The sequence below is a fragment of the Myxine glutinosa genome, chromosome 4, assembly GCF_964187855.1.
Source record: "Myxine glutinosa chromosome 4, kmMyxGlut1.1, whole genome shotgun sequence".
NCBI lineage: Eukaryota > Metazoa > Chordata > Myxini > Myxiniformes > Myxinidae > Myxine > Myxine glutinosa.
The window spans coordinates 20,325,236-20,351,322 of NC_136264.1; positions in this window are offsets into that span (position 1 = coordinate 20,325,236).

The window sequence follows — 26,087 nt, forward strand, 5'->3', positions numbered from 1 at the left end:
CGTATGGTTGTGTCTGCTCTTCTTCATGACTTCTTAGAGGAGGGAGAGAAGACTCACGAGCAGATAACGGCATTCCTGGAGAAAGCCAGAGAGCACCCCACAGGCCGGCTATGGGTGGATTGTTTCATCACCCCTACCCTAATAGCTCACAGGTTCTGGCGAGCAGAAAGAGAGGGTGAAAGCGCCTTTGGGCTTAATGAAAAGCGCTATACAAAATAAATGAATTATTGGATGCTGCAACAACACTGCCTTGAAGAGATGCTGCCCTATTTCTTTGCTGCCGGTCATCACCACTACGCAAGATGGATCACATGGCATCTGCGCGACATGCAGTACCTTCCTGCTACTGCCAAGGATGACCTTTATGCTGGAAGCCATGTGTGCCGCCACTCTGATGGTGCAGCTGCAGTGAGTGGAGACATGTTTGGGGAGCAGACATGCATCAAGCAAGGGGAGGGAGTAGGAGGCATGAAGGGCATCTCCACCAACCCTGAGCAGGTCGCCGTGTGGATCCAATCTTTCGACATCTGCTCCTATCTCTCCAAGTCATTGGATGAGATTTACGACGATGCTGAAGCACCGGATAAGACAATGAAGCCCAACAGACACAAAGAAGAGGGTAAAGGACGGCGGGAATTGGACGCGGAGGACCGGGCTAAAATCCTGAGAGTGCTACAGGAAAACTCCCATCCACTCACCATAGAGACCGCGACCCTCCACCATATCATAAAAGGTGAATGTGCAAGATGCATTGAAGATCAGAGAGGACATGAGCACATTGTTCTCTTCATCACTTCCTGAGAGATTTCATGCGCCCATCTCAAATAAGGTGGTGACAATGACATTCACCAAAAAAAGAGTGAAGGTCAATGCGAGGATCATATGTGACCTTGAGGCGTTGTTTGCTCGGCTGCTGGTGGTGGGGAGCAAGATAAGAATGGAGCTCTCTGCCCTCTTTGACTACGAGCTCGGCTCGGTCCCTGCATCCATCATCGATCAGTATGGATGCCTCAGGAAGGGTAACAAGTCTGTGATCGTCCAGCGTCTTGGAATCCTTGCCCCCAATCCCCACCCACCACATGTTGTACTCGTTGATGCATCGCAGCTCATCTACCACGTGGTGTGGCCATCGTCAGGCACTGTGGCTGACCTCACAGCCAGCATGGGTCGCCGGCTTGATCGCTACATCACCGAAACATTTGTCATCTTTGACCGGTATGAGCAAGTCTCTGCCAAAGACCACGAGAGGCAGAGAAGAGCTGGGGAGAGCTCAACAGAGTACCGACTCTTACTGACAACCCCTCTACCTAGCCGCGACAAAGTGATGAAGAACAAGACAAACAAACGGAGACTGGGTGAGCTCCTGTGCACACACAGCATAGGAGATCACATCAAGATGGTCAGCAAAGCAGACAGTATTGTCACTCATGACGAGGCTGACGTCTCCCTCATCTCATACATGTTGGATGCAGCCAGTCGCGGAGCTGAAACTGTCCGCATTCTCAGCGAAGACACTGATGTTTTCGTACTCATGGTCTATTGGTGCTGGAAGGTGGGTATCACATGTAACCTGCAGATGGAGAGATGGGATGGCACTATTCTCAACATCAATTCGACAGTAGAGAATCTCGATGAGCAGTGTCGCGCCATCCTGGCTATGCATGCTCTCTCCGGATGTGACACCACCTCCTATCCCGTGGGGAAAGGGAAGGTGTCCACACTCAAGCCCATGAGAGTAGTACCTGGTGACCTGCTTCACTTCATCAGAGAGGAGGGAGCTACTGATTTACAGATTACAGAGGCAGTGAGTGGCTTCTTCCTGGCTCTATACAACGAGAGGGAGTCGGCATCTCTGAACGTCGCCAGATATGACATCTACCGAAAGCGCAATATGACCCCCCCCCCCCCCCCAGCACTGAAGACACTGCCTCCTACAGAGCGCATCGCTCTCCTCCATGGACGGCATGCCCATCTACAGGTGCTGCTTTGGAAAGCAGCAGACTGCCCTGACCCACCAGCTGTGGACATAACAGAGTTTGGATGGAATAAGAAGGAAGGTGAGAAGGGAGAGGAAGTCATCATGCCCGTCCTGGATGCAAGCCCCGTTGCTCCTCCTGCCGTGTTGGAAATGATCAGCTGTAGCTGCAAAGCTGGGTTAAAGCCCTGTTTAACAGCAAAGTGCAGCTGCATAGCTGCAGGCCTGGCCTGTACCAGCTACTGCTTCTGCAAAGGCTCTGATAGTACATGTTGCAACACACTCACACACTCACAGCAAGAAGAGCAATATGACAAGAATGTAGAGTCAGGAGAAGAAGATGAAGACGATGAGGATGAGTTTTATGATGCGGATATGCTTTATAACAGTGCAGAGTAGTAGAAGTGCAAGACGTTCTTTCTTGATGGAAGTTTTATGTTGTGTAACTAGTGCACATATTTTTCAGCTCTGATAATTTTGGGTATACTTGTGTTTTAATTTTGAGGATATTATTTACCCATAGTCATATTATTCTAGTTTGGTATGGTACTTGCCTTTGTTACCTCTAATACCTGTGAATAAAAGTGGAGCAATAGAGCGAAACAGAAATTTCAGTGTCCCAGGCCTATGTTTGATAGGGTTAATGCTATTAATGCTAATTTTGCTAATTGCCCAACATATGCAAGTTAGCATTCGGCAGTTTCTAAGTGCTGGGGACCCATACTGTACATTTCTAACTTAAAACTTTGGGGTACTCAACATTTCCGGGTTCACATTGCTGGCAAGTAGACTATTAATCTATTTTTACTTTGTAAAGCGAAAAGTTTTCGATGCATTCAAGTTTAAAAATGAAGAAGAGCCATGGGGTCCATAGGCCTCTGACAGGCCTATGATGTTCATTTTTAGACTGAATCAACTAGACTTCGATCATAAATTCCTTTTTGAAGAAACAAAGGTACATTTTGATTTCAACTCAGGCAAAGGAAACCAGGCAATGACTTACTCCACCGTGTGTGTGTGTCCCAATCCCCCCCGTGTGTGTGTGAGACCCAGTCCCCCGTGTTTGTGTGTGACCCAGTTCCCCCTCCCTCCGCCCCCCCCCCCCTCGTGTGTGTGTGTGTGTGTTGGCCAGTAACCATTTTGTAAAACTGAATGTGCAGCAACTAAATGAGGATGTCCAAATGTCACACATGTCCAATGTCCATGTCAATGGGATTCCCACGGGTGACCCCACTAGTTCAATATAATGTACAATTAGACTAGACACCACAGACTAAACATACGCAGAAGATTTTGTTTTGCAATCTGACCACAGATGGCCAATTGGCAGCCTTTAACTCCGTACAGCAAAAATACTAAAACCACGTGGTCTATGACATTTTGTCTTTTTCTCCTTGTTTTACACGTGTTTGAATGAATATTTAGTTTTTAAAAAAAATTTCTGGTTATAACAACACTTTGGAATAATCTTGATTTGGAGCTGTTTTATACGATGAACAGGAATTCTCCAATATGAATAACCATTCCACCCAATGACAACTGTTTTCAGAGACTCATCCTGATTCATGGGACACAGACAAGACCAGAACAGGAAGGGACAAATTGACGCAGCAAGCTGGATCCAGATGGAGAAAAGGATGCTTTCGTTGTGACTTAGCAGGCAGTCAGCATCAATGGATGAGGAGTAGCACACTGTGAAAGATTAGACACAGGACAAATCAATGATGATCCCACCATTGGTGAATGGTTGACCTCTAGTTGTTCAACTGAATCTCATCCAGCAACACCAGATTAGCGTCACAATCGACCGAATAGTTATACAAGCACCAAACTTGCGTAAACACCCCCTGTGGGTCACTTAATAGGAAAAACCATTAGCCACATGAAAATCCAAGATAGCCGCCATTTTTCAAGATGGCCGTCAATCAAAGCCGAGCATGAGGTTGACAGCCATATAACTTGACACAGGTAACTGATTTGAACGACTGTGGCATTAATTTTGATGTTGTTGACCATGCTGAAGCAGATTTTGTATATTTGAGACCTTTCTGATGCTTCATTCTATCATTTGTGTCCATTTTAACCCTCGCTGGCGGGTTTACAGTAATAATAATATCGCGTGTCTACCCAGTAGTGTACACCGCAGGGTGACGGATGGCCGACGGAGCTTTACCTCCGAGGCGTTTACCCAAACTATGGCGGTGTTATCTCTTCAGCATGAGCAGGGGAGGATAGGGTAGTGGAGGGCAATGAGGTCCTTACCTGCACGGCCGGACGTGACGAGGTTTTTCCGAACCACCAACAAATAAACAGGACAGACCACAAGGGATTAAAAATGCACCAATGATGATTTAATAAAAATAATGCAATACAATAAAAAATAATGACACTAAATTCCTAACTGAGGGACCCTCCATTCGGACTCAAATGCAGATGTAGGGAGAAATAAATGAAAGGAAAAATGTGGTGTGTAGTGTTAGCTGGTACTCAGCTCTGGCCTCCTCAAGCGGCCCTTGAACCCCGGCGGTCGTTGAACGGGTGCCCGAGTCTGCGCGGGAAACCCACAATGGCACGAACTCATGCCACAGCCAGCCACCTGCGCGAGGTAGCCAAAAATCTCTCCTCCGCCGTTCCATGCTTCAGAAAGCTCCGCTCTTTCACACCCAGCACGAAGTGCGGCCATCACGAAGCCAGCACCAATTAGCGGAATATATCCGACCGCTCGCTTGAAGCCCCGCACTGGGAGAGCATGCGAACGTGACCGCCAAGCCCCAAACAAAAGAGAGACCGGGAATGCAAATCGACTGCTTGTCACAAATCCAGGATAAGAGAGAGGGCCTCTTCACTCTCTGCAGACCTGGACCTAACAACCCTCCCATCTACTTTCTGAACTATCCTCTCCAAGAAGTTTTGTCACTCAAGCTTTTGGGTCTCAGTATCTGCCATGATCTTTCCTGGGAAAACCACATTTCCAAGCTGGCCTCCAAAGCCAGTCGCCAACTTGGCATCCGCCGTCATGCGAAGTCCTTCCTTGGCACACCTGAGCTCCTCACCACATACAAGGCTTTCATCTGCAGCTCGATGGAATACTGTTCTCCCCTCTGGGCTGGTGCTCCTGCCTCACACCTAAATCGGCTTCACGCTGTTGAAACCAAAGCTTTCAGAATCATTGGAATCTCCCGCGATGAAGCTAACTCCGAGGGCCTTTCACTCGCTCACCCTTTCACTCGCTCACCCCAGGCAGGTTGGTGGTCTTTTGTCTTCTACCGACTCCTCTCCGGCCTTGATCCCCCAGCTCTGTCTGTGCTCTTTCCCTCAAATATTCCTACAGGTCGTACAAGGTCTGTCAGCAACCCTCTTATGGTCAAACTGCCAAAATCTAGGCTCTCTATTCACCTTCACTCTTTCATTCCCCTTTTCTCCCACCTCTGGAACAAACTTCCTCACACTCTTCAATCCCACTCCTCCCTCCAGGTCTTTAAAACAGCTGTTCACCACCATCTCTTATCTTCCCCCATCCACAACCTTGATATTTTCTACCCTCGTTAATTCACCCCAGATCCACTTTTTTGAAATACAGACTTCTTTCCTGGAAGTCCTAGCAGTGTCCATGTGTTTTATACCTCTCCCACCTCCCCCCCAAGCCCTCTCCCTCCCACAGTTCTCTCGATGTCCCTGCTTTCAAATGTTGTGTTTGTGTCCTTCCCACTCTCTCCCCATCTTGTCAACCGCTCCCCTTATTTTGTGTTTTATGTGTCGGTTTGTGTCGGTTTGACTTTTTGTGTGATTAATGTTTGCTCTTTCACGAGCCTCGATCTTGCATACACAAAAAAAAAAAAAAAAAAAAAAAACGTCTGTAATGGAGGGATTTTTGCCTCCAATAAAGGAGCAACTGAAGATGATTTGCCTGGACTGGAAAACAAAAACACCCATGGCACTCTGTGACGTGGCGTATAGTTGCGGCCAGGGTGGTAAGAAAAAAAAAGCCATGAAAGACGAGATACTCCAAATGTTGATCCGGGAGCAAAATCAAGCCCCCCGGGGGCAATACAATCACGGACCCCGAACCTTTCAGAACAACTCGCTAGGGGAACAAAGGGACAAAGGGCACAACAACTCTGACGCAGATTAGGACGGACAAGTGGGAACGCAGACAAAAGTATGACGGGACCAACCGGCCCCACACCAGCGCCAGCAACCAGACAGGCCGTAAGTTTGTGTCAATATGGATTGTACAAAACCCCCTACTTTGAATAAAGGCTGAATGGCTTTGCATAATCGGGGAGCCCTAATGTTGGTGCCGTAGCCAACACCCGTTTCATGCCCTCGAAACAGCGTATCCTTTCATCTGTCCAAACTATCATGTTCGGGGCTTCGAGTTTGGTGGCCTCATATAGTGGCTTCACAAGCAGAACATAGTCAATTATCCAAGTGTGACAGTAGCCTGTCATATCCAGGAAACGCAGCATCTCCCTTTGAGTGCGTGGTCACGGCACTCCCGTAATCGCGGCTACGCACTGCACGTCCAGTTCTCGTTTTCCGTGTGAGATAGCATGTCCTAAATATGTCACTACAGTTTGTACAAGTTGGAGTTTGTCCCAACCCACTTTGTGTCCCTTTCCCACCAGTGCTTGGAGCAAAGTCAGAGTCCTTCTCACACGCTTCCTTCGTCGGGGAACACACAAGTAAATCGTCAATGTATTGCAACAGCACCGAACCCCACTTAAATTTCACATATTCGAGGTCTCGGCGTAATGCTCGTGAAAATGGGGTAGGGCTATCTGCAAACACTTGAGGAGCACTGTCCACGTGTATTGACGTCTCCTGTATGTAAATGCAAACAGGTGTTGTGATTCGCGTGCAATCGGTACAGAGAAAAAGGCAGAACACAAATCAATGACAGTAAAATAGGTGGCTTCGGTGGGAATGGAAGTCATTAATGATTCCGCATAGGGAACCACCGGATGAATTCCTTGGATCACTTTATTCACCTACTACAAATCCTGCACAAATCTCCATTTATTCTTTTTGCGTTTCTTAACTGGCAAAATAGGGGTGTTGCATTTGCTGTCAGTCTCAATAATTATTTTCTCTTTGAGCAAAGAATCTATTACTGGTGCAATACTGGCCTCGGCCTCCGGCCGCAGTTTGTATTGTCTTACATTTGGAAGGGTCACTCCAGGTTTTACTGGTATCACCATGGGCTTAGCATTTTGAATTTGACCGACATCGTTATCGTGTTTAGTCCACACATTGGCTGGTGCGTCCTTCAATATTTCGTCACATTCCCCTGGGGTCTTGGGTACCTCCCTTACAACATGGGATCCCTTAGGGGGCAAATCTACCTCTTCAAATACCCCGTTTGTGACTTGGAAAGGCGCCCTAATGGTGAACACTTTCTCATTTCCCAGGGTTCCTACCTCCCAATGCCCCACCAATTCGGTGGAGATCACCGGGGTCTGTTTCAATCGTCCCATCATCCACCCGACGCTCTCCGGAGGCCAACCTTGAGCCGTTGTAACCGTGACATGCGCGGTGACCCCCCTCGGGTGTCGGGTTTTAGCACGTTGGTCTTCTGTAAGACCCACGTCAATGCCTATTCCCTCCTGGCCCACCCATACCTGCAAAAGATGCAGGTTGGAGTTCTGTCCGAGCGCATTTTTGATGTACGCTCGGTAATTCTCGTCGTCCCCTCCCACATCATAGTATGCAGTGCAGTGGGGTGGGTCGTATCTAATGTCTGTCGTAATCTGATTCACCTGTAACCAATTTCGCAATCCCTTTCCCTCGGAACATACCATATCTATTATTTGTATCAAACTTGTATCTTTGTATCAAACCCCTTCGCCCAGCCTCCACCAATATACAGTCGGGCCAGTGCGGGACAGTAATAGGTTGTGTTTAGATTCGGCAATATCTACAAAAATTCCTTGTTCTGTGCATGATATTCGACAGCCCAACCGGCATCATAAATCCCATCCCAATAAATTAATTGGGACAGTGGTGGTCATCAGGAAGGCATGCTTGGCCTCTAGCGGGCCGCACACCACTCTTACTTCTTCCGTAACTGGGAGCGCTTGGGGTAAGCCCGAGATGCCCATTATTTGGACATTTCTATGTGTGGGGTGCAGTGATGGTAATTGCCCCTCATTAATAGGACTACGGGTCACCCCCGTGTTCACAAGAAACGCTATCTGTCATCCGTCCACGTCCAGAGTTAAGGTCGGCTCCTCTGTAGGTGACATGGCCACATGGGGGCATTCTTTGGGTGACCCGCTCTCACCCCGTCAATACAATGCCTGCATTTCCTGTTAGGGCCGTTTCTGAGCCTTCGAGCATTCGCGTCGCCAGCAGTGGCCCACCTTGCCACAACGGAAACACGCCTCTGCTGAATGGTGGTGTGAAAGTGCGAAAAACACTTTTCACACTTGTGTTAGTGTTGAAAAACCACTTTTCGCACTTGTGTTGGTGGAGGAAATCAATTTTCGCACTTGTATTGGTGTGGAAAAAACCACTTTTCGCACTTGTTTTAGTGTTGAAAAAGCTATTTTCGCACTTGTATTGGTGTAGGAAACCACTTTTTGCACTTGTTTTGGTGTATGAAACCACTTTTCGCACTTGTTTTGGTGTAAGGAAACCACTTTTCGGACTTGTGTTAGTGTTGAAAAAACACTTTTCGCACTTGGGTTAGTGTTGAAAAACCACTTTTCGCGCTTGTGTTGGTGTCGGAAATTACTTCTCGCACTTGTATTAGTGTGGAAAAAACACTTTTCACAATTGTGTTGGGCGAGGAAACCACTTTTCGCACCTGTATTAGTGTGGAAAAAAACACTTTTCGCACTGGTGTTGGTGTTGAAAACCCACTTTTCGCACTTGTGTTGGTGTAGGAAACCACTTTTTGCACTTGTGTTAGTGTGGAAAAAACACCTTTCCCACTTGTATTCGTGTTGAAAAAACACTTTTCGCACTTGTGTTGGTGTAGGAAACCACTTCTTGCACTTGCATTAGTGTGGAAAAACCACTTTTCGCATTTCTGTTAGTGTTGAAAAACCACTTTTCGCACTTGTGTTGGTGTAGGAAACCACTTTTTGCAGTTGTGTTAGTGTGGAAAAAACACTTTTCCCACTTGTATTAGTGTTGAAAAACCACTTTTCACACTTGTGTTGGTGTGGAAAAAACCACTTTTCGCACTGGTGTTGGTGTTGAAAAACCACTTTTTGCACTTGTAATGGTGTAGGAAACCACTTTTCGCACTTGTATTAGTGTGGAAAAACCACTTTTCGCACTTGTGTTAGTGTTGAAAAGCTACTTTTTGCACTTGTGTTGGTGCAGGAAACCACTTTTCGCACTTGTGTTAGTGTTGAAAAAACACTTTTGCACTTGTATTAGTGTGGAAAAAACGCTTTTTGCACTTGTGATAGTGTTAAAAAAACCACTTTTCGCACTTGTGTTGGTGCAGGAAACCACTTTTGCACTTGTATTAGTGTGGAAAAACCACTTTTCGCACTTGTGTTAGTGTTGAAAAACCACTTTTCGCACTGGTGTTGGTGAAGGAAACCACTTTTCGCACTTGTGTTAGTGTTGAAAACCCACTTTTCGCACATGTGTTCGTGAAGGAAACCACTTTTCGGACTTGTGTTGGTGCAGGAAACCACTTTTGCACTTGTATTAGTGTGGAAAAAACCACTTTTCGCACTTGTGTTAGTGTTGAAAAACCACTTTTCGCACTGGTGTTGGTGAAGGAAACCACTTTTCGCACTTGTGTTAGTGTTGAAAACCCACTTTTCGCACATGTGTTAGTGAAGGAAACCACTTTTCGCACTTGTGTTCGTGTTGAAAAACAACTTTTCGCACTTGTGTTGGTGCAGGAAACCACTTTTCACACTTGTGTTAGTGTTGAAAAACCACTTTTTGCACTTGTGTTAGTGAAGGAAACCACTTTTCGCACTTGTGTTAGTGTTGAAAACCCATTTTTCGCACTTGTGTTAGTGTTGAAAATCCACTTTTCCCACTTGTGTTGGTGCAGGAAACCAATTTTGCACTTGTATTAGTGTGGAAAAAACACTTTTTGCACTTGAGATAGTGTTGAAAAAGCACTTTTCGCACTTGTGTTAGTGTTGAAAAACCACTTTTCGCACTTGTGTTGGTGCAGGAAACCATGCAGGAAACCAATTTTGCACTTGTATTAGTGTGGAAAAAACACTTTTTGCACTTGTGATAGTGTTGAAAAACCACTTTTCGCACTTGTGTTAGTGTTGAAAAACCACTTTTCGCACTTGTGTTGGTGCAGGAAACCACTTTTGAACTTGTATTAGTGTGGAAAAACCATTTTTCGCACTTGTGTTAGTGTTGAAAAACCACTTTTCGCCCTTGTGTTAGTGTTGAAAAGCCACTTTTCGCACTTGTGTTAGTGAAGGAAACCACTTTTTGCACTTGTGTTAGTGTTGAAAACCCACTTTTAGCCCTTGTGTTAGTGTTGAAATCCACTTTTCCCACCTGTGTTGGTGCAGGAAACCACTTTTGCACTTGTATTAGTGTGGAAAAAACACTTTTGCACTTGTGATAGTGTTGAAAAACCACTTTTCGCACTTGTGTTAGTGTTGAAAAACCACTTTTCGCACTTGTGTAGGTGCTGGAAACCACTTTTGCACTTGTATTAGTGTGGATTAAACACTTTTTGCACTTGTGATAGTGTTGAAAAACCACTTTTCGCACTTGTGTTAGTGTTGAAAAACCACTTTTCGCACTTGTGTTGGTGCAGGAAACCACTTTTGCACTTGTATTAGTGTGGAAAAACCACTTTTCGCACTTGTGATAGTGTTGAAAAACCACTTTTCGCACTTGTGTTAGTGTTGAAGAACCACTTTTCGCACTTGTGTTGGTGAAGGAAACCACTTTCGCACTTGTGTTAGTGTTGAAAACCCACTTTTCGCACATGTGTTAGTGTTGAAAAACCACTTTTCGCACTTGTGTTGGTGCAGAAAACCACTTTTGCACTTGTATTAGTGTGGAAAAAACACTTTTGCACTTGTGATAGTGTTGAAAAACCACTTTTCGCACTTGTGTTAGTGTTGAAAAACCACTTTTCGCACTTGTGTTGGTGCAGGAAACCACTTTTGCACTTGTATTAGTGTGGAAAAAACACTTTTTACACTTGTGATAGTGTTGAAAAACCACTTTTCGCACTTGTGTTAGTGTTGAAAAACCACTTTTCGCACTTGTGTTGGTGCAGGAAACCACTTTTGCACTTGTGTTAGTGTGGAAAAACCACTTTTCGCACTTGTGTTAGTGTTGAAAAACCACTTTTCGCACTTGTGTTAGTGTTGAAAAACCACTTTTCACACATGTGTTATTAAAGGAAACCACTTTTCGCACTTGTGTTGGTGCAGGAAACCACTTTAGCACTTGTATTAGTATGGAAAAACCACTTTTCGCACTTGTGTTGGTGTTGAAAAACCACTTTTCGCACTGGTGTTGGTGAAGGAAACCACTTTTCGCACTTGTGTTAGTGTTGAAAACCCACTTTTCGCACATGTGTTAGTGAAGGAAACCACTTTTCACACTTGTGTTAGTGTTGAAAACCCACTTTTCGCACATGTGTTAGTGAAGGAAACCACTTTTGCACTTGTATTAGTGTGGAAAAAACCACTTTTTGCACTTGTGTTAGTGTTGAAAAACCACTTTTCGCACTTGTGTTGGTGCAGGAAACCACTTTTCGCACTTGTGTTAGTGTTGAAAAACCACTTTTCGCACTTGTATTGGTGCAGGAAACCACTTTTGCACTTGTATTAGTGTGGAAAAACCACTTTTCGCACTTGTGTTAGTGTTGAAAATCCACTTTTCGCACTTGTGTTGGTGCAGTAAACCACTGTTGCACTTGTATTAGTGTGAAAAAAACACTTTTTACACTTGTGATAGTGTTGAAAAACCACTTTTCGCACTTGTGTTAGTGTTGAACAAACCACTTTTCGCACTTGTGTTGGTGCAGGAAATCACTTTTGCACTAGTATTAGTGTGGAAAAACCACTTTTCGCACTTGTGTTAGTGTTGAAAAACCACTTTTCGCACTTGTGTTAGTGTTGAAAAACCACTTTTCGCACTTGTTTTGGTGCAGGAAACCACTTTTGCACTTGCATTAGTGTGGAAAAACCACTTTTCGCACTTGTGTTAGTGTTGAAAAACCACTTTTCGCACATGTGTTATTAAAGAAACCACTTTTCGCACTTGTGTTGGTGCAGGAAACCACTTTTGCACTTGTATTTGTGTGGAAAAACCACTTTAAGCACTTGTGTTTGTGTAGGAAACCACTTTTCGCACTTGTATTAGTGTTGAAAACTCACTTTTCGCAATTGTGTTGGTGTAGGAAACCACATTTTGCACTTGTGTTATTGTGGCAAACCCACTTTGTGCACTCGTGTTAGTGAAGGAAACCACTTTTCGCACTTGTGTTAGTGTTGAAAACCCATTTTTCGCACTTGTGTTAGTGTTGAAAATCCACTTTTCCCACTTGTGTTGGTGCAGGAAACCAATTTTGCACTTGTATTAGTGTGGAAAAAACACTTTTTGCACTTGTGATAGTGTTGAAAAAGCACTTTTCGCACTTGTGTTAGTGTTGAAAAACCACTTTTCGCACTTGTGTTGGTGCAGGAAACCATGCAGGAAACCAATTTTGCACTTGTATTAGTGTGGAAAAAACACTTTTTGCACTTGTGATAGTGTTGAAAAACCACTTTTCGCACTTGTGTTAGTGTTGAAAAACCACTTTTCGCACTTGTGTTGGTGCAGGAAACCACTTTTGAACTTGTATTAGTGTGGAAAAACCATTTTTCGCACTTGTGTTAGTGTTGAAAAACCACTTTTCGCCCTTGTGTTAGTGTTGAAAAGCCACTTTTCGCACTTGTGTTAGTGAAGGAAACCACTTTTTGCACTTGTGTTAGTGTTGAAAACCCACTTTTCGCCCTTGTGTTAGTGTTGAAATCCACTTTTCGCACCTGTGTTGGTGCAGGAAACCACTTTTGCACTTGTATTAGTGTGGAAAAAACACTTTTGCACTTGTGATAGTGTTGAAAAACCACTTTTCGCACTTGTGTTAGTGTTGAAAAACCACTTTTCGCACTTGTGTTGGTGCAGGAAACCACTTTTGCACTTGTATTAGTGTGGATAAAACACTTTTTGCACTTGTGATAGTGTTGAAAAACCACTTTTCGCACTTGTGTTAGTGTTGAAAAACCACTTTTCGCACTTGTGTTGGTGCAGGAAACCACTTTTGCACTTGTATTAGTGTGGAAAAACCACTTTTCGCACTTGTGATAGTGTTGAAAAACCACTTTTCGCACTTGTGTTAGTGTTGAAGAACCACTTTTCGCACTTGTGTTGGTGCAGGAAACCACTTTCGCACTTGTGTTAGTGTTGAAAACCCACTTTTCGCACATGTGTTAGTGTTGAAAAACCACTTTTCGCACTTGTGTTGGTGCAGAAAACCACTTTTGCACTTGTATTAGTTTGGAAAAAACACTTTTGCACTTGTGATAGTGTTGAAAAACCACTTTTCGCACTTGTGTTAGTGTTGAAAAACCACTTTTCGCACTTGTGTTGGTGCAGGAAACCACTTTTGCACTTGTATTAGTGTGGAAAAAACACCTTTCCCACTTGTATTCGTGTTGAAAAAACACTTTTCGCACTTGTGTTGGTGTAGGAAACCACTTCTTGCACTTGCATTAGTGTGGAAAAACCACTTTTCGCATTTCTGTTAGTGTTGAAAAACCACTTTTCGCACTTGTGTTGGTGTAGGAAACCACTTTTTGCAGTTGTGTTAGTGTGGAAAAAACACTTTTCCCACTTGTATTAGTGTTGAAAAACCACTTTTCACACTTGTGTTGGTGTGGAAAAAACCACTTTTCGCACTGGTGTTGGTGTTGAAAAACCACTTTTTGCACTTGTAATGGTGTAGGAAACCACTTTTCGCACTTGTATTAGTGTGGAAAAACCACTTTTCGCACTTGTGTTAGTGTTGAAAAGCTACTTTTTGCACTTGTGTTGGTGCAGGAAACCACTTTTCGCACTTGTGTTAGTGTTGAAAAAACACTTTTGCACTTGTATTAGTGTGGAAAAAACGCTTTTTGCACTTGTGATAGTGTTAAAAAAACCACTTTTCGCACTTGTGTTGGTGCAGGAAACCACTTTTGCACTTGTATTAGTGTGGAAAAAACCACTTTTCGCACTTGTGTTAGTGTTGAAAAACCACTTTTCGCACTGGTGTTGGTGAAGGAAACCACTTTTCGCACTTGTGTTAGTGTTGAAAACCCACTTTTCGCACATGTGTTAGTGAAGGAAACCACTTTTCGCACTTGTGTTCGTGTTGAAAAACAACTTTTCGCACTTGTGTTGGTGCAGGAAACCACTTTTCACACTTGTGTTAGTGATGAAAAACCACTTTTTGCACTTGTGTTAGTGAAGGAAACCACTTTTCGCACTTGTGTTAGTGTTGAAAACCCATTTTTCGCTCTTGTGTTAGTGTTGAAAATCCACTTTTCCCACTTGTGTTGGTGCAGGAAACCAATTTTGCACTTGTATTAGTGTGGAAAAAACACTTTTTGCACTTGAGATAGTGTTGAAAAAGCACTTTTCGCACTTGTGTTAGTGTTGAAAAACCACTTTTCGCACTTGTGTTGGTGCAGGAAACCATGCAGGAAACCAATTTTGCACTTGTATTAGTGTGGAAAAAACACTTTTTGCACTTGTGATAGTGTTGAAAAACCACTTTTCGCACTTGTGTTAGTGTTGAAAAACCACTTTTCGCACTTGTGTTGGTGCAGGAAACCACTTTTGAACTTGTATTAGTGTGGAAAAACCATTTTTCGCACTTGTGTTAGTGTTGAAAAACCACTTTTCGCCCTTGTGTTAGTGTTGAAAAGCCACTTTTCGCACTTGTGTTAGTGAAGGAAACCACTTTTTGCACTTGTGTTAGTGAAGGAAACCACTTTTTGCACTTGTGTTAGTGTTGAAAACCCACTTTTAGCCCTTGTGTTAGTGTTGAAATCCACTTTTCCCACCTGTGTTGGTGCAGGAAACCACTTTTGCACTTGTATTAGTGTGGAAAAAACACCTTTCCCACTTGTATTCGTGTTGAAAAAACACTTTTCGCACTTGTGTTGGTGTAGGAAACCACTTCTTGCACTTGCATTAGTGTGGAAAAACCACTTTTCGCATTTCTGTTAGTGTTGAAAAACCACTTTTCGCACTTGTGTTGGTGTAGGAAACCACTTTTTGCAGTTGTGTTAGTGTGGAAAAAACACTTTTCCCACTTGTATTAGTGTTGAAAAACCACTTTTCACACTTGTGTTGGTGTGGAAAAAACCACTTTTCGCACTGGTGTTGGTGTTGAAAAACCACTTTTTGCACTTGTAATGGTGTAGGAAACCACTTTTCGCACTTGTATTAGTGTTGAAAAACCACTTTTCGCACTTGTGTTAGTGTTGAAAAACCACTTTTCGCACTTGTGTTGGTGCAGGAAACCACTTTTGCACTTGTGTTAGTGTGGAAAAACCACTTTTCGCACTTGTGTTAGTGTTGAAAAACCACTTTTCGCACTTGTGTTAGTGTTGAAAAACCACTTTTCACACATGTGTTATTAAAGGAAACCACTTTTCGCACTTGTGTTGGTGCAGGAAACCACTTTAGCACTTGTGTTAGTGTTGAAAACCCACTTTTAGCCCTTGTGTTAGTGTTGAAATCCACTTTTCCCACCTGTGTTAGTGTTGAAAAACCACTTTTCGCACTTGTGTTGGTGCAGAAAACCACTTTTGCACTTGTATTAGTGTGGAACAAACACTTTTGCACTTGTGATAGTGTTGAAAAACCACTTTTCACACTTGTGTTAGTGATGAAAAACCACTTTTTGCACTTGTGTTAGTGAAGGAAACCACTTTTCGCACTTGTGTTAGTGTTGAAAACCCATTTTTCGCTCTTGTGTTAGTGTTGAAAATCCACTTTTCCCACTTGTGTTGGTGCAGGAAACCAATTTTGCACTTGTATTAGTGTGGAAAAAACACTTTTTGCACTTGAGATAGTGTTGAAAAAGCACTTTTCGCACTTGTGTTAGTGTTGAAAAACCACTTTTCGCACTTGTGTTGGTGCAGGAAACCATGCAGGAAACCAATTTTGCACTTGTATTAGTGTGGAAAAAACACTTTTTGCACTTGTGATAGTGTTGAAAAACCACTTTTCGCACTTGTGTTAGTGTTGAAAAACCACTTTTCGCACTTGTGTTGGTGCAGGAAACCACTTTTGAACTTGTATTAGTGTGGAAAAACCATTTTTCGCACTTGTGTTAGTGTTGAAAAACCACTTTTCGCCCTTGTGTTAGTGTTGAAAAGCCACTTTTCGCACTTGTGTTAGTGAAGGAAACCACTTTTTGCACTTGTGTTAGTGTTGAAAACCCACTTTTAGCCCTTGTGTTAGTGTTGAAATCCACTTTTCCCACCTGTGTTGGTGCAGGAAACCACTTTTGCACTTGTATTAGTGTGGATTAAACACTTTTTGCACTTGTGATAGTGTTGAAAAACCACTTTTCGCACTTGTGTTAGTGTTGAAAAACCACTTTTCGCACTTGTGTTGGTGCAGGAAACCACTTTTGCACTTGTATTAGTGTGGAAAAACCACTTTTCGCACTTGTGATAGTGTTGAAAAACCACTTTTCGCACTTGTGTTAGTGTTGAAGAACCACTTTTCGCACTTGTGTTGGTGCAGGAAACCACTTTCGCACTTGTGTTAGTGTTGAAAACCCACTTTTCGCACATGTGTTAGTGTTGAAAAACCACTTTTCGCACTTGTGTTGGTGCAGAAAACCACTTTTGCACTTGTATTAGTGTGGAAAAAACACTTTTGCACTTGTGATAGTGTTGAAAAACCACTTTTCGCACTTGTGTTGGTGCAGGAAACCACTTTTGCACTTGTATTAGTGTGGAAAAAACCACTTTTCGCACTTGTGTTAGTGTTGAAAAACCACTTTTCGCACTGGTGTTGGTGAAGGAAACCACTTTTCGCACTTGTGTTAGTGTTGAAAACCCACTTTTCGCACATGTGTTAGTGAAGGAAACCACTTTTCGCACTTGTGTTCGTGTTGAAAAACAACTTTTCGCACTTGTGTTGGTGCAGGAAACCACTTTTCACACTTGTGTTAGTGATGAAAAACCACTTTTTGCACTTGTGTTAGTGAAGGAAACCACTTTTCGCACTTGTGTTAGTGTTGAAAACCCATTTTTCGCTCTTGTGTTAGTGTTGAAAATCCACTTTTCCCACTTGTGTTGGTGCAGGAAACCAATTTTGCACTTGTATTAGTGTGGAAAAAACACTTTTTGCACTTGAGATAGTGTTGAAAAAGCACTTTTCGCACTTGTGTTAGTGTTGAAAAACCACTTTTCGCACTTGTGTTGGTGCAGGAAACCATGCAGGAAACCAATTTTGCACTTGTATTAGTGTGGAAAAAACACTTTTTGCACTTGTGATAGTGTTGAAAAACCACTTTTCGCACTTGTGTTAGTGTTGAAAAACCACTTTTCGCACTTGTGTTGGTGCAGGAAACCACTTTTGAACTTGTATTAGTGTGGAAAAACCATTTTTCGCACTTGTGTTAGTGTTGAAAAACCACTTTTCGCCCTTGTGTTAGTGTTGAAAAGCCACTTTTCGCACTTGTGTTAGTGAAGGAAACCACTTTTTGCACTTGTGTTAGTGTTGAAAACCCACTTTTAGCCCTTGTGTTAGTGTTGAAATCCACTTTTCCCACCTGTGTTGGTGCAGGAAACCACTTTTGCACTTGTATTAGTGTGGATTAAACACTTTTTGCACTTGTGATAGTGTTGAAAAACCACTTTTCGCACTTGTGTTAGTGTTGAAAAACCACTTTTCGCACTTGTGTTGGTGCAGGAAACCACTTTTGCACTTGTATTAGTGTGGAAAAACCACTTTTCGCACTTGTGATAGTGTTGAAAAACCACTTTTCGCACTTGTGTTAGTGTTGAAGAACCACTTTTCGCACTTGTGTTGGTGCAGGAAACCACTTTCGCACTTGTGTTAGTGTTGAAAACCCACTTTTCGCACATGTGTTAGTGTTGAAAAACCACTTTTCGCACTTGTGTTGGTGCAGAAAACCACTTTTGCACTTGTATTAGTGTGGAAAAAACACTTTTGCACTTGTGATAGTGTTGAAAAACCACTTTTCGCACTTGTGTTAGTGTTGAAAAACCACTTTTCGCACTTGTGTTGGTGCAGGAAACCACTTTTGCACTTGTATTAGTGTGGAAAAAACAATTTTTACACTTGTGATAGTGTTGAAAAACCACTTTTCGCACTTGTGTTAGTGTTGAAAAACCACTTTTCGCACTTGTGTTGGTGCAGGAAACCACTTTTGCACTTGTGTTAGTGTGGAAAAACCACTTTTCGCACTTGTGTTAGTGTTGAAAAACCACTTTTCGCACTTGTGTTAGTGTTGAAAAACCACTTTTCACACATGTGTTATTAAAGGAAACCACTTTTCGCACTTGTGTTGGTGCAGGAAACCACTTTAGCACTTGTATTAGTATGGAAAAACCACTTTTCGCACTTGTGTTGGTGTTGAAAAACCACTTTTCGCACTGGTGTTGGTGAAGGAAACCACTTTTCGCACTTGTGTTAGTGTTGAAAACCCACTTTTCGCACATGTGTTAGTGAAGGAAACCACTTTTCACACTTGTGTTAGTGTTGAAAACCCACTTTTCGCACATGTGTTAGTGAAGGAAACCACTTTTGCACTTGTATTAGTGTGGAAAAAACCACTTTTTGCACTTGTGTTAGTGTTGAAAAACCACTTTTCGCACTTGTGTTGGTGCAGGAAACCACTTTTCGCACTTGTGTTAGTGTTGAAAAACCACTTTTCGCACTTGTATTGGTGCAGGAAACCACTTTTGCACTTGTATTAGTGTGGAAAAACCACTTTTCGCACTTGTGTTAGTGTTGAAAATCCACTTTTCGCACTTGTGTTGGTGCAGTAAACCACTTTTGCACTTGTATTAGTGTGAAAAAAACACTTTTTACACTTGTGATAGTGTTGAAAAACCACTTTTCGCACTTGTGTTAGTGTTGAACAAACCACTTTTCGCACTTGTGTTGGTGCAGGAAATCACTTTTGCACTAGTATTAGTGTGGAAAAACCACTTTTCGCACTTGTGTTAGTGTTGAAAAACCACTTTTCGCACTTGTGTTAGTGTTGAAAAACCACTTTTCGCACTTGTTTTGGTGCAGGAAACCACTTTTGCACTTGCATTAGTGTGGAAAAACCACTTTTCGCACTTGTGTTAGTGTTGAAAAACCACTTTTCGCACATGTGTTATTAAAGAAACCACTTTTCGCACTTGTGTTGGTGCAGGAAACCACTTTTGCACTTGTATTTGTGTGGAAAAACCACTTTAAGCACTTGTGTTTGTGTAGGAAACCACTTTTCGCACTTGTATTAGTGTTGAAAACTCACTTTTCGCAATTGTGTTGGTGTAGGAAACCACATTTCGCACTTGTGTTATTGTGGCAAACCCACTTTGTGCACTCGTGTTAGTGAAGGAAACCACTTTTCGCACTTGTGTTAGTGTTGAAAACCCATTTTTCGCACTTGTGTTAGTGTTGAAAATCCACTTTTCCCACTTGTGTTGGTGCAGGAAACCAATTTTGCACTTGTATTAGTGTGGAAAAAACACTTTTTGCACTTGTGATAGTGTTGAAAAAGCACTTTTCGCACTTGTGTTAGTGTTGAAAAACCACTTTTCGCACTTGTGTTGGTGCAGGAAACCATGCAGGAAACCAATTTTGCACTTGTATTAGTGTGGAAAAAACACTTTTTGCACTTGTGATAGTGTTGAAAAACCACTTTTCGCACTTGTGTTAGTGTTGAAAAACCACTTTTCGCACTTGTGTTGGTGCAGGAAACCACTTTTGAACTTGTATTAGTGTGGAAAAACCATTTTTCGCACTTGTGTTAGTGTTGAAAAACCACTTTTCGCCCTTGTGTTAGTGTTGAAAAGCCACTTTTCGCACTTGTGTTAGTGAAGGAAACCACTTTTTGCACTTGTGTTAGTGTTGAAAACCCACTTTTCGCCCTTGTGTTAGTGTTGAAATCCACTTTTCGCACCTGTGTTGGTGCAGGAAACCACTTTTGCACTTGTATTAGTGTGGAAAAAACACTTTTGCACTTGTGATAGTGTTGAAAAACCACTTTTCGCACTTGTGTTAGTGTTGAAAAACCACTTTTCGCACTTGTGATGGTGCAGGAAACCACTTTTGCACTTGTATTAGTGTGGATAAAACACTTTTTGCACTTGTGATAGTGTTGAAAAACCACTTTTCGCACTTGTGTTAGTGTTGAAAAACCACTTTTCGCACTTGTGTTGGTGCAGGAAACCACTTTTGCACTTGTATTAGTGTGGAAAAACCACTTTTCGCACTTGTGATAGTGTTGAAAAACCACTTTTCGCACTTGTGTTAGTGTTGAAGAACCACTTTTCGCACTTGTGTTGGTGCAGGAAACCACTTTCGCACTTGTGTTAGTGTTGAAAACCCACTTTTCGCACATGTGTTAGTGTTGAAAAACCACTTTTCGCACTTGTGTTGGTGCAGAAAACCACTTTTGCACTTGTATTAGTTTGGAAAAAACACTTTTGCACTTGTGATAGTGTTGAAAAACCACTTTTCGCACTTGTGTTAGTGTTGAAAAACCACTTTTCGCACTTGTGTTGGTGCAGGAAACCACTTTTGCACTTGTATTAGTGTGGAAAAAACACTTTTTACACTTGTGATAGTGTTGAAAAACCACTTTTCGCACTTGTGTTAGTGTTGAGAAACCACTTTTCGCACTTGTGTTGGTGCAGGAAACCACTTTTGCACTTGTGTTAGTGTGGGAAAACCACTTTTCGCACTTGTGTTAGTGTTGAAAAACCACTTTTCGCACTTGTGTTAGTGTTGAAAAACCACTTTTCACACATGTGTTATTAAAGGAAACCACTTTTCGCACTAGTGTTGGTGCAGGAAACCACTTTAGCACTTGTATTAGTATGGAAAAACCACTTTTCGCACTTGTGTTGGTGTTGAAAAACCACTTTTCGCACTGGTGTTGGTGAAGGAAACCACTTTTCGCACTTGTGTTAGTGTTGAAAACCCACTTTTCGCACATGTGTTAGTGAAGGAAACCACTTTTTGCACTTGTGTTAGTGTTGAAAACCCACTTTTAGCCCTTGTGTTAGTGTTGAAATCCACTTTTCCCACCTGTGTTGGTGCAGGAAACCACTTTTGCACTTGTATTAGTGTGGAAAAAACACTTTTGCACTTGTGATAGTGTTGAAAAACCACTTTTCGCACTTGTGTTAGTGTTGAAAAACCACTTTTCGCACTTGTGTTGGTGCAGGAAACCACTTTTGCACTTGTATTAGTGTGGATTAAACACTTTTTGCACTTGTGATAGTGTTGAAAAACCACTTTTCGCACTTGTGTTAGTGTTGAAAAACCACTTTTCGCACTTGTGTTGGTGCAGGAAACCACTTTTGCACTTGTATTAGTGTGGAAAAACCACTTTTCGCACTTGTGATAGTGTTGAAAAACCACTTTTCGCACTTGTGTTAGTGTTGAAGAACCACTTTTCGCACTTGTGTTGGTGCAGGAAACCACTTTCGCACTTGTGTTAGTGTTGAAAACCCACTTTTCGCACATGTGTTATTGTTGAAAAACCACTTTTCGCACTTGTGTTGGTGCAGAAAACCACTTTTGCACTTGTATTAGTGTGGAAAAAACACTTTTGCACTTGTGATAGTGTTGAAAAACCACTTTTCGCACTTGTGTTAGTGTTGAAAAACCACTTTTCGCACTTGTGTTGGTGCAGGAAACCACTTTTGCACTTGTATTAGTGTGGAAAAAACACTTTTTACACTTGTGATAGTGTTGAAAAACCACTTTTCGCACTTGTGTTAGTGTTGAAAAACCACTTTTCGCACTTGTGTTGGTGCAGGAAACCACTTTTGCACTTGTGTTAGTGTTGAAAAACCACTTTTCGCACTTGTGTTGGTGCAGGAAACCACTTTTGCACTTGTATTAGTGTGGATTAAACACTTTTTGCACTTGTGATAGTGTTGAAAAACCACTTTTCGCACTTGTGTTAGTGTTGAAAAACCACTTTTCGCACTTGTGTTGGTGCAGGAAACCACTTTTGCACTTGTATTAGTGTGGAAAAACCACTTTTCGCACTTGTGATAGTGTTGAAAAACCACTTTTCGCACTTGTGTTAGTGTTGAAGAACCACTTTTCGCACTTGTGTTGGTGCAGGAAACCACTTTCGCACTTGTGTTAGTGTTGAAAACCCACTTTTCGCACATGTGTTAGTGTTGAAAAACCACTTTTCGCACTTGTGTTGGTGCAGAAAACCACTTTTGCACTTGTATTAGTGTGGAAAAAACACTTTTGCACTTGTGATAGTGTTGAAAAACCACTTTTCGCACTTGTGTTAGTGTTGAAAAACCACTTTTCGCACTTGTGTTGGTGCAGGAAACCACTTTTGCACTTGTATTAGTGTGGAAAAAACACTTTTTACACTTGTGATAGTGTTGAAAAACCACTTTTCGCACTTGTGTTAGTGTTGAAAAACCACTTTTCGCACTTGTGTTGGTGCAGGAAACCACTTTTGCACTTGTGTTAGTGTGGAAAAACCACTTTTCGCACTTGTGTTAGTGTTGAAAAACCACTTTTCGCACTTGTGTTAGTGTTGAAAAACCACTTTTCACACATGTGTTATTAAAGGAAACCACTTTTCGCACTTGTGTTGGTGCAGGAAACCACTTTAGCACTTGTATTAGTATGGAAAAACCACTTTTCGCACTTGTGTTGGTGTTGAAAAACCACTTTTCGCACTGGTGTTGGTGAAGGAAACCACTTTTCGCACTTGTGTTAGTGTTGAAAACCCACTTTTCGCACATGTGTTAGTGAAGGAAACCACTTTTCACACTTGTGTTAGTGTTGAAAACCCACTTTTCGCACATGTGTTAGTGAAGGAAACCACTTTTGCACTTGTATTAGTGTGGAAAAAACCACTTTTTGCACTTGTGTTAGTGTTGAAAAACCACTTTTCGCACTTGTGTTGGTGCAGGAAACCACTTTTCGCACTTGTGTTAGTGTTGAAAAACCACTTTTCGCACTTGTATTGGTGCAGGAAACCACTTTTGCACTTGTATTAGTGTGGAAAAACCACTTTTCGCACTTGTGTTAGTGTTGAAAATCCACTTTTCGCACTTGTGTTGGTGCAGTAAACCACTTTTGCACTTGTATTAGTGTGAAAAAAACACTTTTTACACTTGTGATAGTGTTGAAAAACCACTTTTCGCACTTGTGTTAGTGTTGAACAAACCACTTTTCGCACTTGTGTTGGTGCAGGAAATCACTTTTGCACTAGTATTAGTGTGGAAAAACCACTTTTCGCACTTGTGTTAGTGTTGAAAAACCACTTTTCGCACTTGTGTTAGTGTTGAAAAACCACTTTTCGCACTTGTTTTGGTGCAGGAAACCACTTTTGCACTTGCATTAGTGTGGAAAAACCACTTTTCGCACTTGTGTTAGTGTTGAAAAACCACTTTTCGCACATGTGTTATTAAAGAAACCACTTTTCGCACTTGTGTTGGTGCAGGAAACCACTTTTGCACTTGTATTTGTGTGGAAAAACCACTTTAAGCACTTGTGTTTGTGTAGGAAACCACTTTTCGCACTTGTATTAGTGTTGAAAACTCACTTTTCGCAATTGTGTTGGTGTAGGAAACCACATTTCGCACTTGTGTTATTGTGGCAAACCCACTTTGTGCACTCGTGTTAGTGAAGGAAACCACTTTTCGCACTTGTGTTAGTGTTGAAAACCCATTTTTCGCACTTGTGTTAGTGTTGAAAATCCACTTTTCCCACTTGTGTTGGTGCAGGAAACCAATTTTGCACTTGTATTAGTGTGGAAAAAACACTTTTTGCACTTGTGATAGTGTTGAAAAAGCACTTTTCGCACTTGTGTTAGTGTTGAAAAACCACTTTTCGCACTTGTGTTGGTGCAGGAAACCATGCAGGAAACCAATTTTGCACTTGTATTAGTGTGGAAAAAACACTTTTTGCACTTGTGATAGTGTTGAAAAACCACTTTTCGCACTTGTGTTAGTGTTGAAAAACCACTTTTCGCACTTGTGTTGGTGCAGGAAACCACTTTTGAACTTGTATTAGTGTGGAAAAACCATTTTTCGCACTTGTGTTAGTGTTGAAAAACCACTTTTCGCCCTTGTGTTAGTGTTGAAAAGCCACTTTTCGCACTTGTGTTAGTGAAGGAAACCACTTTTTGCACTTGTGTTAGTGTTGAAAACCCACTTTTCGCCCTTGTGTTAGTGTTGAAATCCACTTTTCGCACCTGTGTTGGTGCAGGAAACCACTTTTGCACTTGTATTAGTGTGGAAAAAACACTTTTGCACTTGTGATAGTGTTGAAAAACCACTTTTCGCACTTGTGTTAGTGTTGAAAAACCACTTTTCGCACTTGTGTTGGTGCAGGAAACCACTTTTGCACTTGTATTAGTGTGGATAAAACACTTTTTGCACTTGTGATAGTGTTGAAAAACCACTTTTCGCACTTGTGTTAGTGTTGAAAAACCACTTTTCGCACTTGTGTTGGTGCAGGAAACCACTTTTGCACTTGTATTAGTGTGGAAAAACCACTTTTCGCACTTGTGATAGTGTTGAAAAACCACTTTTCGCACTTGTGTTAGTGTTGAAGAACCACTTTTCGCACTTGTGTTGGTGCAGGAAACCACTTTCGCACTTGTGTTAGTGTTGAAAACCCACTTTTCGCACATGTGTTAGTGTTGGAAAACCACTTTTCGCACTTGTGTTGGTGCAGAAAACCACTTTTGCACTTGTATTAGTTTGGAAAAAACACTTTTGCACTTGTGATAGTGTTGAAAAACCACTTTTCGCACTTGTGTTAGTGTTGAAAAACCACTTTTCGCACTTGTGTTGGTGCAGGAAACCACTTTTGCACTTGTATTAGTGTGGAAAAAACACTTTTTACACTTGTGATAGTGTTGAAAAACCACTTTTCGCACTTGTGTTAGTGTTGAAAAACCACTTTTCGCACTTGTGTTGGTGCAGGAAACCACTTTTGCACTTGTGTTAGTGTGGGAAAACCACTTTTCGCACTTGTGTTAGTGTTGAAAAACCACTTTTCGCACTTGTGTTAGTGTTGAAAAACCACTTTTCACACATGTGTTATTAAAGGAAACCACTTTTCGCACTTGTGTTGGTGCAGGAAACCACTTTAGCACTTGTATTAGTATGGAAAAACCACTTTTCGCATTTGTGTTGGTGTTGAAAAACCACTTTTCGCACTGGTGTTGGTGAAGGAAACCACTTTTCGCACTTGTGTTAGTGTTGAAAACCCACTTTTCGCACATGTGTTAGTGAAGGAAACCACTTTTCACACTTGTGTTAGTGTTGAAAACCCACTTTTCGCACATGTGTTAGTGAAGGAAACCACTTTTGCACTTGTATTAGTGTGGAAAAACCACTTTTCGCACTTGTGTTAGTGTTGAAAAACCACTTTTCGCACTTGTGTTGGTGCAGGAAACCACTTTTCGCACTTGTGTTAGTGTTGAAAAACCACTTTTCGCACTTGTATTGGTGCAGGAAACCACTTTTGCACTTGTATTATTGTGGAAAAACCACTTTTTGCACTTGTGTTAGTGTTGGAAAACCACTTTTCGCACTTGTGTTGGTGCAGTAAACCACTTTTGCACTTGTATTAGTGTGGAAAAAACACTTTTTGCACTTGTGATAGTGTTGAAAAACCACTTTTCGCACTTGTGTTAGTGTTGAACAAACCACTTTTCGCACTTGTGTTGGTGCAGGAAATCACTTTTGCACTAGTATTAGTGTGGAAAAACCACTTTTCGCACTTGTGTTAGTGTTGAAAAACCACTTTTCGCATTTGTGTTAGTGTTGAAAAACCACTTTTCGCACTTGTGTTGGTGCAGGAAACCACTTTTGCACTTGCATTAGTGTGGAAAAACCACTTTTGGCACTTGTGTTAG